This window comes from Atheta coriaria, unplaced genomic scaffold, assembly GCF_025399875.1.
Source record: "Atheta coriaria isolate IRGN ID8LTWV9N9 unplaced genomic scaffold, Caltech_Dcor_3.1 hic_scaffold_4_pilon, whole genome shotgun sequence".
Lineage (NCBI taxonomy): Eukaryota > Metazoa > Arthropoda > Insecta > Coleoptera > Staphylinidae > Dalotia > Dalotia coriaria.
In genome coordinates, this window is record NW_027045446.1 from 11,913,080 (window position 1) to 11,928,250 (window position 15,171).

The window sequence follows — 15,171 nt, forward strand, 5'->3', positions numbered from 1 at the left end:
AGCAGTAGTGTAAATACCTTCAAGTCAGGCTTTACAACGCGGAGGCGGCATGTATAGGATGTTCGAATGAAATGAATGTATTGCAGCAGGCATTATGCAGCTCAATTGGGTACTGTGTTCGCTGGCGCGCGCCGCTTGCTTACGCCGATGGTGGTGGTGTTGCAGCAGCGGCGACTCCGAATGTAAATGAGACCGGTTAGTTGCGGAATTGTGCGTTTGATGCCCGGCATTACCGCCCGCGCCTGCATTCGGCGGGGGTGCAGCGCACATCCTGTCGCATAATTTTCGCATTCGTGTGAGAATGCCGCCTGAAGTTGACAAGCGCCCTCGAAACGCGAGCGCGTTAAGAGCCGCGCGGCTGACGGCAAACAGAAATTTGTTTGATTTGCTTTCACAGCTCGCGAGTAACTCTAACTCGCAGCGCGAACTTCTCGATACGATATGTGTGATGTGCGCGCGAGCTCTAAGTGCGCGCCCCGCACACGCGCACCCCTCGACAACGCGACGAAATTCGTAATTAGCGGACGCACTAATTGTTTCCGTTTTAGGCCGCGTCAGGGGGAGCCTACGACGCGACGGGGACATATTACATATTCTCTGTTCCGCGTGGCCTTTTGTGCGGTAAATCACAACCGGAACTGCACTCAATGTGAAGTTCACAATGGCCAGAGCTAGAATGATCGTAATTACACCGACCGGATTCGAAAAAATCAACTTTCTGAATCCCGCAGCGCGCAGAAAAGTATTGTGTGCACCACACACGCAAAAAAAATCATCATCAATATCTAGGCGTGTATATGACTTACTTAACCAACCCAAAAAAAAACCTAAATTGATGTCACCGCCTTTGTAAATTATTCAAGACATTAACCGCTAAAAGCGTTTCGATTTAAATTCAGGACCTATCATTATTCTAGTCGGCGACGCTCGTTCCGTGTCCTTATTTCACATAATGAAGTTCAATTAAATTAAGTAGATACGTACGTATTACTTAACAAGTTTATCATTCGAGTACTCGCTGATACCTAGACGCTGATCTCGGCGTAAACTTAGTGTCGCAGTCGGAGATTGTAATGTGTTAAAAATGAGCCAGCGCCGAACGGTAAATCACGGCTTATATTTACTCCAAGTTGGCGCTTAAAGTTTTTCCAGAGATAAAATAGTAATTAGCGTAATTGTAATTCTTTAATCTCGGTGTTGTAATACGCGCATGGCGAAGTTATGCACTCGGTTGTGTACTCTCCGGGCAATTAATAAGAAACCCAACGACTGTGTCACGTAGTAGCGTACTCGAAGAGGCAGCACCACTCGCTCCGAATTTATTTCATCCATCAGCAACCGCAATCCGCAATCCTCGTATTTTTACCTTTTTTGTTCCTTCACTCGCGGGCTGGCGCCTTTTGCTGCGCGCGCGTCTTGAATCGCTTGTTTTGTAATCGGCTTTAGATTCAAATTCAAACAACACATCTTGCCGAAGAGCGGATGCAAATAGTCCGATTGTTTGTAATCAGCGTGCGTTGCGGCCGTTTATCGGATTGTTAGCTAAATGCCGTTAGGATATTCCACCGAATTTTCGGCCCAAATCACGTAATACATTTTATGCCATGTTCTAAAGAACTAGCAGCTTGTTCAACATTGTCTACTACATATTTGGTCACTTATTATTGCTGAACACGCCAGCGTTCACTGTTAGATTCCACTGGCAACCGCAAAACAAGAAACAAATCTATTATTATCCGGAGTGACAAAAAAATATTACACCTTTGGTAATTAGGCGCGTATGCGTATAATTCAAAGTCAAAGCAACAAAACTGAATATTCCAACTTCCAACCAACATATTGTGAAAGCAGTGAAAATAAATATACATTTATAATTAAGTTTTGTTTGTATTTTAATTACACGTCGCTTTGTGCTGCCGAACAAATACTCCAGAAGCTCTATTGTCGGACCGACGCTGTATTTTCGGACATTATTTATCACGCTCATGAATATATGCATACATATTTGTTTTTCTAGCTTTTTTTTTCGACCGCCAGCCCTTGGAAAATGGAGCGAAACAAAGGATATTTCGCAACGCGCGCGCGCCGGCAATTATTTATCTTATTTGAATAGACGTTAGGTAGGCACGGTCCACGCGAAGTGCGTGCATAATATAGTTTTAAGCAAATTACATAAGCGCGCGCTGTGTGTATGCAGGCGAAATTGGCGCATGATGAGCACACCGATTGACCCAAATCGAAACGGCGCGCACAAATATATCGAATAAATCTATGGCCACAAACGAAACGAATCGAACGACCGTAATGAATCTAACTCATCTAAACAAACGATCGGATTGTTTAAAACTAGATAAACGCAATAACAAAACGTGCGCCGCAGGCGCAGGAAAACAATAGCGTGTCATCTCATCGCGGCCGCGGCTCTTCTCCGATTATTATGTATTTATTTCGACAGTGTCGGCCTCCTCGGACGCGTACAATCGCTTCGATTTCGTGAGAGAATAAATACACGACGTTGCACAAGCGGTGCAATTGTGGATTTGCCGGAAAAACCTTTAGTTAAACAACACAGGGACGCGCGAAGGTGTGATGTTTCGGAAATTTCGTTGTTTCACTTGTTCCTCGGCGTTCGGCGCTTATTTGTTGCACGCGAATGTTGCACGTACATGTTTAAATAACGAACGGATGCGGATGTGCTCGCGCCATAGATAAATCCAAGATAATACAAGCTTAAACAATGCTGGTGTTCGAAGATGAATCTATTGTTCAATCAATGAAGATTGCATGGGAGAAAATCACCTGCGCTTTTAAAAAATCGCTGATAAATTAAGTGCTGTTTATAATCTACTTAGGATAATTAAATGCAGCGTAGGCGACGCTCCACCTCCGCCGCTGCTCGAGTTCTTATCGCTGGGCGACTCCCCGAGCGCAAACAAAACGCGAAACACAACTACATTATGAAAATACATTCCGGAAAAAATCGCGCAGCGCGCATAAAAGCACGCTCGCGCGACTGTCGCGCCGGAAAAATAAAAGAATATCGCTATATTTATTTACCCGTGCTCTCTTCTTCCTTCCGCGCGGCCCCCAGCCTGGTCTAGAACACTTCACGTCGCCCCAAACAATCAACTTAGTGCAGTTATCTTATACTCTTAGAGTGTTCGTACGATATTATTACGCGCCTTTGGAGCACGTGAAAAAGTGGAGGCGCTGTTTGCTTAATTTCTGCATGATACTGTTTATAGTTCGCCACTCTTGAGCGCGCCCCCAACGCCGCGGCCCGAGGGGGTGTTTATCTAGGATATTCATGGGAAGTTGGAGGTGCTAGCGGTGTATTTGCATTTTCAGGCGCATAATAGCATCGATTCGAATTACAAAAGAATGTTTAGATAGGATGGTGGAGGCAGTGGGAAAACTTACCGAACAATATGCGCGCAGAAAAAGTTTTTTTTCTGCTGTGCTGTTGTGCGCCGTCGAGAGTTTATTTTATCGCTATTAATATTAACTTGCACTTATAATATTAGTTTAAGTTGCTGCGGTCCACGGAGTCAATTCGTGAGAAAGCTCGGATAAAAAACTTTTTAAGTGAGTAGAAAAGAGAAAAAAAAGAAAAAAAATTCCTAACTACTAATGATATCACTCCTGGTATGCCTATGATAAATAAACAATTCTATCGTTGAAATTCGACAATAAGTTTATATTCATATGATACTTTACTTATACTGCAACTCAAAGCATTGTCTCAAATGACTCATGCGCATAACTCCCATGGGAAGTGCAATAATCACGCGTATTTATGCGCGCAATAAAAATTGATCGATAAATCGCATTGAATTGCACGCGCTGGTTGTTTTTTCGCACATGTCTCGTTGAAATGCAGGTGCGCATATAAAGTCGGACAACGCACATCGGCCACAATGTCGGGATGCACCGTGAATTCGTAACGTGCGCTAGTAAATTATGTAAACCGTATGCGACGGCACGAACTTTCCGAACATGCTCAGACGATAGGCCCGATAGACAACGACATAAACACCCAACTACCCCTTTTCCACCTCATTGTAAACAAGCTGTGGGGATATTTGTGTCTCACGTATCGCAAGAAAACCAAAAATAGCATTTTATTTAATTCCTGAGAGCTACGAATGCAAATGAACATAAAACGACGACAATAAACCAAATAGCGATAATCCGCATGTGAAATTTAGTTTGTAAGGCTTGTGCTTCGCTGGAAATGAAATGTTCCTATTCGACCTGAAAGCGAGTCGTATTGGTTTCACCTATCTAATAATGCCGGGCGCGTTTTACTACCGCGGGCATTATTACTACCTCCGAAGCACTTATGCAAAGCCAGTCAATAAGCAATGAAAAGTTGGCGTTCGACAGAAGAAGACGGCGCGCGCGCTCACACAGTAGCAGCAGCGAGTAAAGTGTGGTGAGAAGAAGAAGTCAGAGTCGGTCTCCTCCGCCCAAGTCGCTCGCTCACCGGCGGCTACCGTTGTCGTGCGGTGTGTCTGTGCGCCGCGGCGAAGTAAACCAAAGTCATCGCACTAATGAACGTCCCGTTTGTTTGACTGCTGCTGCTGCTGCTGCTGCGGTCCGAGCGCAGAACCCCTCGAGGCTCGAAAACCAAAACCTCATAAATGCGGGACGGCATTTCGCCGCACGTACGCGCATACGGTAGCTCACTGAGCGCGTTCTTTAATTATCATTTTTTGTGCGTCGCGTTCGGCGGCTGTAAATGCCCAATCAAGTCAGTGCTACCGCTGGACGTGAGCTTAATTTATGGCGAGCGTATTACCACGCTCAGTGTATGCACATGCACACACGACGCGCCGCATCTCGCATTTCCGAGGATTGCCTGGCTCGTCTTTTGTGTTGCGTCGCGCTTGAGGCGTGCCAACAATCGTCATAATCGTGAAATATTCCACTGATAAATCCATACCCGACGCTGACAAAGGAATCAATTACGAGCCAATAAAGCGCAGAATGCAATATACCGCGGCGGCATTTTCGATTTATTAATAATTTGCCCACCTGCAACGCATGCGTAAAATATTCCGCGTAAAATCAACAAAAATACGATTTTCTGCTTTTACAATGAATCTGAGTCTCTTGCGACCTGGTTAATGTCGAAAGGACATCTTAGAGTCGACATCTTCGTCGTCGTCTTCGTTATACCGGCTTTAATTGCAAGTGCGTTTTCTTTAACAAGAAACACGTGTTACGTGTCGACGTGTGTCGCTGTGGTGCATCGTGCCGTTGGTTTTTTTTTTTATTTGCCGCAGTCGTGAAGTCGAGCACGACGCATCTTCACGAATGTAGCGAATGAAAGAAAAAAATAAACGACACAACACACGACAAACACAGCGCGAATACTCATTACCGCCTCGGCTTGAAGAAGCGCGCGCGAGTCCTCGAGATCGTGCGGGAAGATCGCGTATCACCGCGCGCGGGCTAATCGTGTTACACGAATATTTCGAATGAACGAGTTCAGTGTTGTATATTCATGCGAACCCCACTGCTGCAGCTCTTCGGGGAAGTCGAAATCAAATGCGCCCGTCGCTCTTATTAATAACATCGCCGCGTGGATGTGAAGATTCGTGAAGGTGCTAACTGTCGCCTCGTAAATTATCTGATGAAATAAGAGGAACGAGCCGCAATTCCGAAACCCGAACTAATTAGTTTAACGCTTTTACGCGACGTCGACGCGCGTTTTTTCTTCTGCGCTGTAATTAAAATTTTAATTCAATTATATTTTATTACCTATTAGTACCGGTTTTGTTTAAACTACAACTTAATCGTCACGTTTAATCTGTTTATAATTTCACTAACAACCTGTGAGAGAGTTCGAGTGTGCAAATTGAAATTAATTATTATATTATTTTTAACGCTTGCTGATGGGAGGTGTATTGTGGAGTACATGGCGGAAAACCGGAATTGGCCGCGTTATGTTTTTGGTAACAAAAGACAGCACGCTTGATTGGTTGACCATGGAATGATGGATTGTAATGTTCATTACAATAGTGCAATAATAATAATGCACATAGATTGTAACAAAAATTGTCAACGTTTTAAATTCATCATTTAATTCGTTAATTTTAATAATTTACTTGTCATATTTTAATTTGAATACTTATCAAGGGAATGAAAATTATTAAAAATATATTTTTCTCGTTAGAGGTTTCACGTAAACAATTTTTTAGAGAAACAATTATCTTTCTGTAGGTATAAATCTCTGTTGCAATTATGGAAATGTCATTTCGAAAGTAGAAAATTTTAATATTTCTTAATATATTTCAATTTTTCCTAAATTTCGATTGCAAATATTTCGTAAACTAAAAACGATAGAGAGGATCGGATTGAAGATCCTAAATCTATGTAAAATTCTTTATAAGATAGGATAATAAAAATATAAATTTCCTGATGCGAAAGATGAGAAATCGCGATTAAAAGTCCTAATTGATAAATTTCTTCATTTTTGTTTCATGTTTTTTAAGTATTTTTCGGTAACGAATATTTTCTAAACGAAAAACGTTAGCAACCAACGGATCAAAGAATATGAAAGTTTGGAAAATTCTTTATAAGACAAAATAATAACATGTGAAAATTTCGTGGGGTAAAAGTTCAGAAATCGTGATTAAAAATACTAATTTGCGAACTTTTTTATTTTTCCCACGTTTTTCCACTTTTTCAATTGCGTATATCTCGTAAACTAACAGCGATAGCAAGGAGTGGATCGAAGATTATTAATCTACGAGAAATTCTCTATAAGACAAAATATTCGAATAAGTGGAGTCGAAAATAAATCATAATGAAAAAACGGCAAAAAATGTGCAAAAAATACCAAAATTAAGGTTTTTTTTTCTAATATTTTTCTATAAAACTCTGCAACAACGCATGTATCCGGAGGAATTCGTCGCTAATGTAGACCGTGTACGTGTAAATTGTTCACCGGGGCGTGCCGGCTTCAAACACGAATAGATTTCAAATTTCACTCGAACAAAACCCAAACATTTAAGTGCGAATTATGAATAATATCCGGTGAGGCGGCGCGGCGCTCATGTGTACAAATCCTAAACAGAACATGCACTTCTTTACAAATGTATTAACGCTGGCATTGTGACGGCCCTTGTTGCGCAGCGCGCGAAAGGACCGGAAGTTGAAGCGTGACGTTACGCTGACCGGAACCGGGGCATGCACCATGCAATATGACGCCGGCTCGGCCGGCGGAGTAAATACGCCGGCAAAACGCATAAAATATCACGTCGGGGGAGGAGGCACCACTGAGATTTCCCATCTATCCCATATTGCACCGGCGCATGGTAATATCGGCGGCGCAAACAATGCCGGCGCGTCCTTGGACATGTGCAGCGACATTAAAAATAAATGCACGATTCACGGCGCACAAGTGTAATAACACAAAATAAAAAAAAAACACACAACACAAATAAAAATACATACGCCCGCCGGGAGCACGGGCGGAAGCAAAAGGACGATTGGACGCGAACAAAAACAGGAAGAAAATTATATGTCTGTGCGTGCAGTGTGCGCCGTGTGGAGAAGAAGAGGGTCTCGTGGAGGCTGAACGCGCGATTTTGCGAAAGTGGCTTTCGGTTTTCTCCAGCGGCAGCAAGGGCGCCGCGCAGCGCGCACAGGAAGGATGTGCACGGTTTTTGATTTATTCGATTGCCCGTCGGACTTTTATGCGATATAAATGTGTACATGCAGCCGAAATATCGTCGGTGGGAACTCGGCAACTTTCAAGATATCGTCATGTTTTATTTACATTAACATCCGATCGGGCGGGCGGGCGGCGTGCGCAAAACCCCAGCGATTGTTTAACTTGCGTTTGCCACACATGCCTATCATAAATATGCGCGCATCGTGCAAGTTGTGCACGTTTGCGTAATACGTCGCGTATTAAATTATCTGGAAATTTGATGTGGCACTTCCGTCACACGCGCATTTTGTCTTGCGACAATCAAAAATTTGCCTACGCGGCGAGTAAATCCAACGCATTGCTCAACAACCCGAAACGAATTTGTTCATTTTTCTACGGCGCATCTTTTCTTAATTAAAAGAAACAACAGCGCAAATTTAATTGTCATATACGGACGCGTGTGCTGGAGCGCCTGGTTAATTAGAACGTGGAGCGGAATGTCGCTGAATGATCAATAATTGCTTTGTACAATAATTCTCTACCCGACATAAACCGCCGCAACCGCAGCGCAGCGCGCGCGCGCTCTTGGTTATTATTAAATAGTTTTGCTCGGTTGCATACACCCATACACAGCGTCTCGATGTGTGTCGATGACGGCGGTGTTCTTGACGGGCAAGACCATCACAATCAACATTGTGCCTCATTGTTATTACTGTCTTTTTCATGTTTGCATTATACTAGAGCTGAACTTGCCCGAAACTTACTCAACCGCCAGCGAGACGTATCGAAGCAAACAACCAACACGAATGTGTAGCATTAGCAGGTACCCATAGCCCGATACGTCCTGATATAATTGAATGCATTTGTTTCGACGGACCGCGACGTCGAATGCCAGCGATATGTACTTAGCGTGCACTGTCACACTGTGACAATTCCGGCCGCGCGTATGTGGAGCTGCAACGCACGATATCGATGTGCATCGCCACAGAACGCTGGTGCCTTTTATAAAGTCATTGACATTCGATGATACGCTTCCAGATAGTGGGTCTTTTATTTAACGCCGGTAGTTATGGTCAACTACCAGTCTATTATATTTGTTCCGTACTTTGAATATCGCGTTCGAGCAGTTATCGCCGCGTACCTATTTCTACAGGCGGTTTATCGCGCACAAACATGATTATCGAACGCGGGTGGTGAAGCCGGCAGGAGACGTGAACCAACGTTGTTGGTTTCGAATAACGCCTGTAGTGTTACGCAAAATGTAAATAAAATAATATTTTTCTACTTTCACCTTTAAAATGCCTGTTTTTCACAGTTTTGTATAATTAATAATTTTAATATTGTTTTAAAATATTTCTATTTTTCCTAAATTTCGATTGCGAATATCTCGGAAACTAAAAGAGGTAGAGACGAACAGATTGAAGATTCTTAATCTACGGAAAATTCTTTATAAGATAGAATAATAAAATATATCAATTTACTGGAGTAAAAGCTCAGAAATGGTGATTAAAAAAAACTAATTTGCAAATTATTTATTTTTTCCATTTTGCAATTGCGTATATCTCGTAAATTAAAAACGTTAGAAGGGAACGGATTGAAGATTCTTAATCTTCGAGAAATTCTTTATAAGATAGATTAATAAAATATATAAATTTCCAGGGGTAAAAGTTCCGAAATCGTGATTGAAAGTACTAATTTGCAAACTTTTTTAGTTTTCCCACTTTTTTCCACTTTTTCAATTGCGTATATCTCGTAAACTAAAAGAGATAGAATTGAACGGATTGGAAATTCTGAATCTACAGAATATTCTCTATAAGAAAAGTATTCAAATATGTGGTGCCGAAAACAATTCATATCGGAAAACAACGAGAATTACACGAATTTCATAAAAAAAATTTGAATTTAAGACAAAATATGTTGTTTTCGAAACTTTACGACATGACTTTTATTCCGCCTCAAAATTTATGAGTCGGTATTTATTATATTAGTTAAATTAGTTCCGTATTCAGTGTCCCGGTAGCCGCTGTTATCAATACGCCAGTATATCGCCTAGAGAACTGCACGGCGCGTCCCACCAGTAGTATTCAGTAACAAACGAATGTGAAATGAATAAAAACGCGGCCGGGACATATCGAATTCATTATTTTCTGCATTCGAAACATTTTCAAGCACGTAGCCGCCGAGCGCGGAATAAAAAAAACCCGACCAGAAATAAATTAAACGCACAACCGCTCTTTGTTCTAGTTGATAAGATTTGAATAATCGGGCGGGCTTAGTGTCGCGCTCTCATCTGCATACGCAACGCATAACTTCGAAAGCGTATACGTTGGCTGTCCGGGTCACAGTGGAGAGATGATGATTCCGCCAAGCATGAACGTCTCTGAAGAAACTATGAAAATCATTTGCGAATGGCACATGCCTTATTAGTTACAGCTGAGTTGTTGCACTCATGCGGCAGTCGCGCTCGGGAGAATTCAGAAGAGATGCTCCTCCGTCTCCGGCGTGCCACTCGCGATAACACCTCGTGCAGCGAGCGCGACCGCGCAGACACCTGCGACAAAGCGGAAGTTGCAGCGGCACGAAAGAATCATCGCGCGCGCGGAATTCGCAGCAGCGAACTGTGCAAATCTCGGCGCGGCTAATTAATGCGTGAATTTAATTCTTCATGTAAATTGTCAGGTGTTGGATTTGCGGCGGTAAGAAAGCAGTTACTCGCCGCACAGCAACAACACATTTGTGTTTTTGTATGTGTGCGCGGTGTGCACTTGCAACAAATTGCATGAGTGCTTAAGGTTTTTAACTCCGCGGAGAGCCATTCGGTAAAAATGTCTCGTCCGAAACGAGAGACAAGAGGAAGAGTTTTGCGAGCGCGCGCGCAATAATGTCAGACACTTACAACACCCTTAAGTGTGATTTGAACCAAAAGGGTGGCGCGCTCCGAATGGATATGTGCATACGGCCCGCATACGCCGCGCCAGGGGGATGCCAGGGTGGTGGTTTGAATAGAGCCAACCGGCAATATCAGAATTAGCGCTCATTGCCGCTGCGGTTCGGGCGGCGTTATCACCATCCCTTCTGTTTAAATACAGATAAGGAAGCCATTTAATTAAACACCAATTAAACAAACAATATAAGTAATTACAGCCGCGAGTCGCGCACGCCGAACTCGAAGTCGCCTTAAAGTAAACACGGACTGGATGATGCTTTATTTTGTTTCGCGTTTAGTTCGCGCATTGTGGCCCCGGCTGCGGTGCGCCTGGAAGGTATTTTATAAGACAAGTTTAGAAAACACAACAAATAGAACTAATTAACTCTTTCTCGTAAATAAACACGCCGCAGCGCAGCGTTTATGCGTATTTGAGTTGGCGACATCTCGGAGACACAGTTTTTGCTAAATGCGGCGCAAACTAAACTTGTTATTGCACAGCTTAAATTTCAAATGTCCTATTTCAGCCATTAATAAAAAGGCCTTCGGGATGAGCGGCGCCGTGTGCGATTTAATTGAAAAAAAGCACTATCGCACGGAATGAAACACGATTAAAGAATGAGAATGGTGCGGGGGTGATGGTGGTGCTGCGAAACCGAAGTTGGCTGCTCCGAGAAAACCTTAATTGTTTTCTGTTTCGACGGTACTCTTAGCCGCTGCTAAGCAGCCGCACGCTCCTCGTCCTCCTGCTTTCAGTGGTGGTGGTGGAGTGCGTCCGTCAGTTATCGCCCCCACAAACCCCGGGAACAACGCACCGGATGAATAAGTTAAGAGTAAGAAGATTTGGCGCTGGTTTTTAATTTTCATTTAAATCGAAACGCACGTCGTACGTCGCGATCCCTCCCCTCCTACCCGCATCTTGAACTGGTGAAAATTCTTCAGCACCCTGCTGCGTATGGCCGCTTAAAAAAGAATCTTAGACCGCCCCTTACTGCGCCGCGAAATTAAATTGCCGCGTGTACATGTCCTCCTGGTTGCAAGCAACCCCCTCTCGCCACATGGCGCAATTAGAACGCAAAACTTAACACGTAAATCCGAACTCATATATCACGTAATTACTCCGCTGCCAAACCGGGTGGATACTCCTTCGTTTTCAACGCACTGGATGAGGTAATATCGCGAACGACACGGGCGGCACCAAACGAAATGCAGATCTCGGTGTACTCGTAAATCGATATGTAATTTGAATAAATTAACTATGCCGGTGCGCGCTCCGGCGTTGCATGTGCAAAGTATTTAAATTAAAAGGATCCGCCGTTCACACTGCGTCGTAAACTCAGCGCGCGAAGACGTCGCCGAGTCGAGATGTGCAGCAGGGTAAAGTTTTCTTTGAACTCACCTTAATCTGAAATAAATCCAGCTCTATTTTAATAGAATTTATTTCGAACAATTTCTGCAGAAATGCGGAGACAGTATGAGGGCGTGTGGTCAGTGACATTCCCAAACAGACTATGGTGGTACCTAGCACATGCACAGCTCGTAATTGAAATTCCAACGAGCTCATTGAAAGATGAAAAGTTAAGGTGCATTCACCACCAGCCGACAGCCGAGCGAAGAAGAATCCATTAAAGATGCACGCATTATTCGCTCCCAGCATGGCATTCATGAGGGTCGCTGCCCCTTACGTTGCATATTTTCATCCACACACAACATGAATGGGCCTATCGCGCCGCGCGCCGGTCCATTGGAGACTGGATTTAACCCAAGCAGCGAGGAACGAAAACGAAAACGCAACGGCACGCAGGGCTGGGGAATCCCAGCGCGGGCGGCGGCATACACCAGCCGATACACCAGCGTACGCGCGACGTGGGCTCCCGCCGTCCCCAGGGAAATAACCACGGTCTGCTTTACTCTCTTATTGTTGCGTTTTTTTAAGGGAAACAGCGAACTAATCAGAGATCATTTAATATTTATTGAAAGCTCGCACGCTTGCCAGAGTCGGCGGCGGCGGAACGCACGTGTTTAGGTGTAGAGCGTGGAGTTATTTAGCTCTCTAACTGCGCTCCTCAAACAAACCGTGCAAACACTCCCCGATGATCCAGGAATGCTGAAAGTCGGATGGAAACGCCCGCGCGTTCTTTGTTCGCGGTCCAGACGTCTCGCAACTCTCACAACGATCAAGTGTTAAGTTTACGGCGAATGCGTTATTGCTTCTTGCACAGATATATAAAAAAAGAGGAGGCGGATTAAGGGCTGCTATGACTATGTTTTCATTCAAAGTGATTGGATTTTTGTGCGGGCTTCATTCTGCATTCAGCATTCAGCAATTTCCAGATTAAAGAAATATTTTTTTCGGAAATAAAATATTTGACGTGCTGGGCTATTGCTTTTTATTATTCTTTGTCGTTTTGGTGATAAATAACACGATTAATAAAAACATATCGTGCGTTTCCTTTACGAGGGGTATTTCCTTATTATTATTAAATTTGTATTATTTTTGGTTTAAGCTTTTGTTGCTTTGTTTTGTTTTGGGTTTCTATTACGCGTTCGCATCCGCCCGATAATAGAAACCTACAATTCACATTTACGTAAATCATGAATGGGCTTTTGACATTTCTCTTTTTTACTTTTGTGAAGAAAAAAAAAACAGAGCTAATTTAAGAACCTAATACGCGGTATTCACGCATATATGCGGAAGTGTCTCAAAAGTGTCTTATGTGCCGTGCCATATGAAAATGCAGATGGTCTGAGGTTTTTTATTTCGTTTACTATTTTTTCCGCCTACTTTTTCGGCTTCCTTCGCGCATACGGAACGCGTTCGGGGCATTACTGCACCCTGGAGGTTCATAAAAGAATCAAGAAAAAAACGCCGCGCAAAAAATATGAGCGTAAAAACTTGCATCAGCCAACACAACAACAGGAAGCACACTGTAGAGAGGAGAGTATGAAAACATCTTGAGGGATCAAAGGTTTTTGTTCGGAGGAGGGCAAGCACAGTGGAGAAGATTAAGAGCATAATGTGGACTAAAGCGCGGAACAATGCGTTTGTTTGGGGTGATGTGGCCAAACTCGACAGGTAACAGGTAAATTACCCGTATATCTGCCGCACGAACCAACTCGACTGCGCTGGTGGTAGTGATGCGGCGCGAGGAAATGAAAAGCGGCCCGAATCGACCCCGCGCGCCGCCACCACCGCCGCCGCCGACAGCAAGTCACCGTGAACAAATCGGTAATGCGTATCGACAATAGTTGCAATTTAAAATCCAATTTCAGCGTTCCAAAGCACACGCCTCGCGCCGGGCGTCCTGCGGGAAACCGCATTTTCTAATGTTTAAACTAGCGCTTTGTTCGGCCGCATGCAAAACCTGCCGGCGACACAAATGCTGATGTAAAACACATGCCGTTTAAAGGCGCGCGCGCCCGCTTATTAATCTCACGCGTCAGCCAGCGCGACTAGTGAACAACCCCGCAAACCACATGTGCCATTCGAACGAAATCGCTTCCACAATAAAAAGGAGATTCAAAGCACCTGTTTGTGACACGCATTCGATGCTGGCTGGCGCGCCGAGAGAAGTTCAATGTAGATCGGAGCGAGGCCAACTGGAATTGGCTACGTATACACACACCGCCTGCCAGACAACCACCCTCGAGATATGCATATATGAAGCGTATTATGTGCGCTTGAAATGCATCCCCCATGCTATTCGGGAAGAAGGGTCGGGTTTTTTTTTCGCTCGGCGCGCATAGCAGTCGAAGGCGCATAATACTTATAAATGCATTTAATATCAGGAAACGTCGGAGCCGACAGGTCGAAGAGGTCGGGGAGGAAGCAAATTTTCCCAGAGCCCGCTGAAATCAATCCTCAACACCCCCTCAGTTCACCTTGCGTTTTTTTTGTGTGTTTTGTTTCATTTTGTTTCGCTTTGTTCTTCTCTCCACTCTACAACAGGGCAAGAACTCAACCAGGCTTAGAAGTTAATTTCGGTCGGGTTTTAAAGTTTTACAATGCGCCGCCCCACGAGGATCGCGCGCGAGCGGCGGTTAGATTCGATTACGAAATATGAGGGGAATCGAATTAATTATCAATTCATAGCTTACGCCCGATAGGCGAGCGCAAACAGGCGCATTGGGCGTATTGTGTCGGATGATGGTCGGGATGCGTTCGAGCAAACGTAATGAAATTGTGATTTATTCATTTCCACGCAAGTCAGCGCGCAATTTGAATATATATGCCGCGGCGGTTCTTGGCGGCTGCATGCGGTTATGAGCCGCACGTACCACAATATATAATGTTGGGCATGTTGGAAAATATACGATTGCCGCGCCACAGATTGGAAAACAATGTGGCACATCACACGTACCCCGCGGAAGTGGTCGCAATCGACTCACCTAAGTCCCCGTATTCCATTGGGATGTGATGGAAGTTACGAATATAAATTCGCTGGGGGGTGGCCGGTGTCGTGAAATTAAATGATTCCTTCTCAGCATATGAAAAATTTACACGTCAATAGATTGTTTCAATTTATGTTGCCAATAAGCACCCCCCAGATTTCGTCAGGGGAGCGCTGCCGCCGCACGGAAA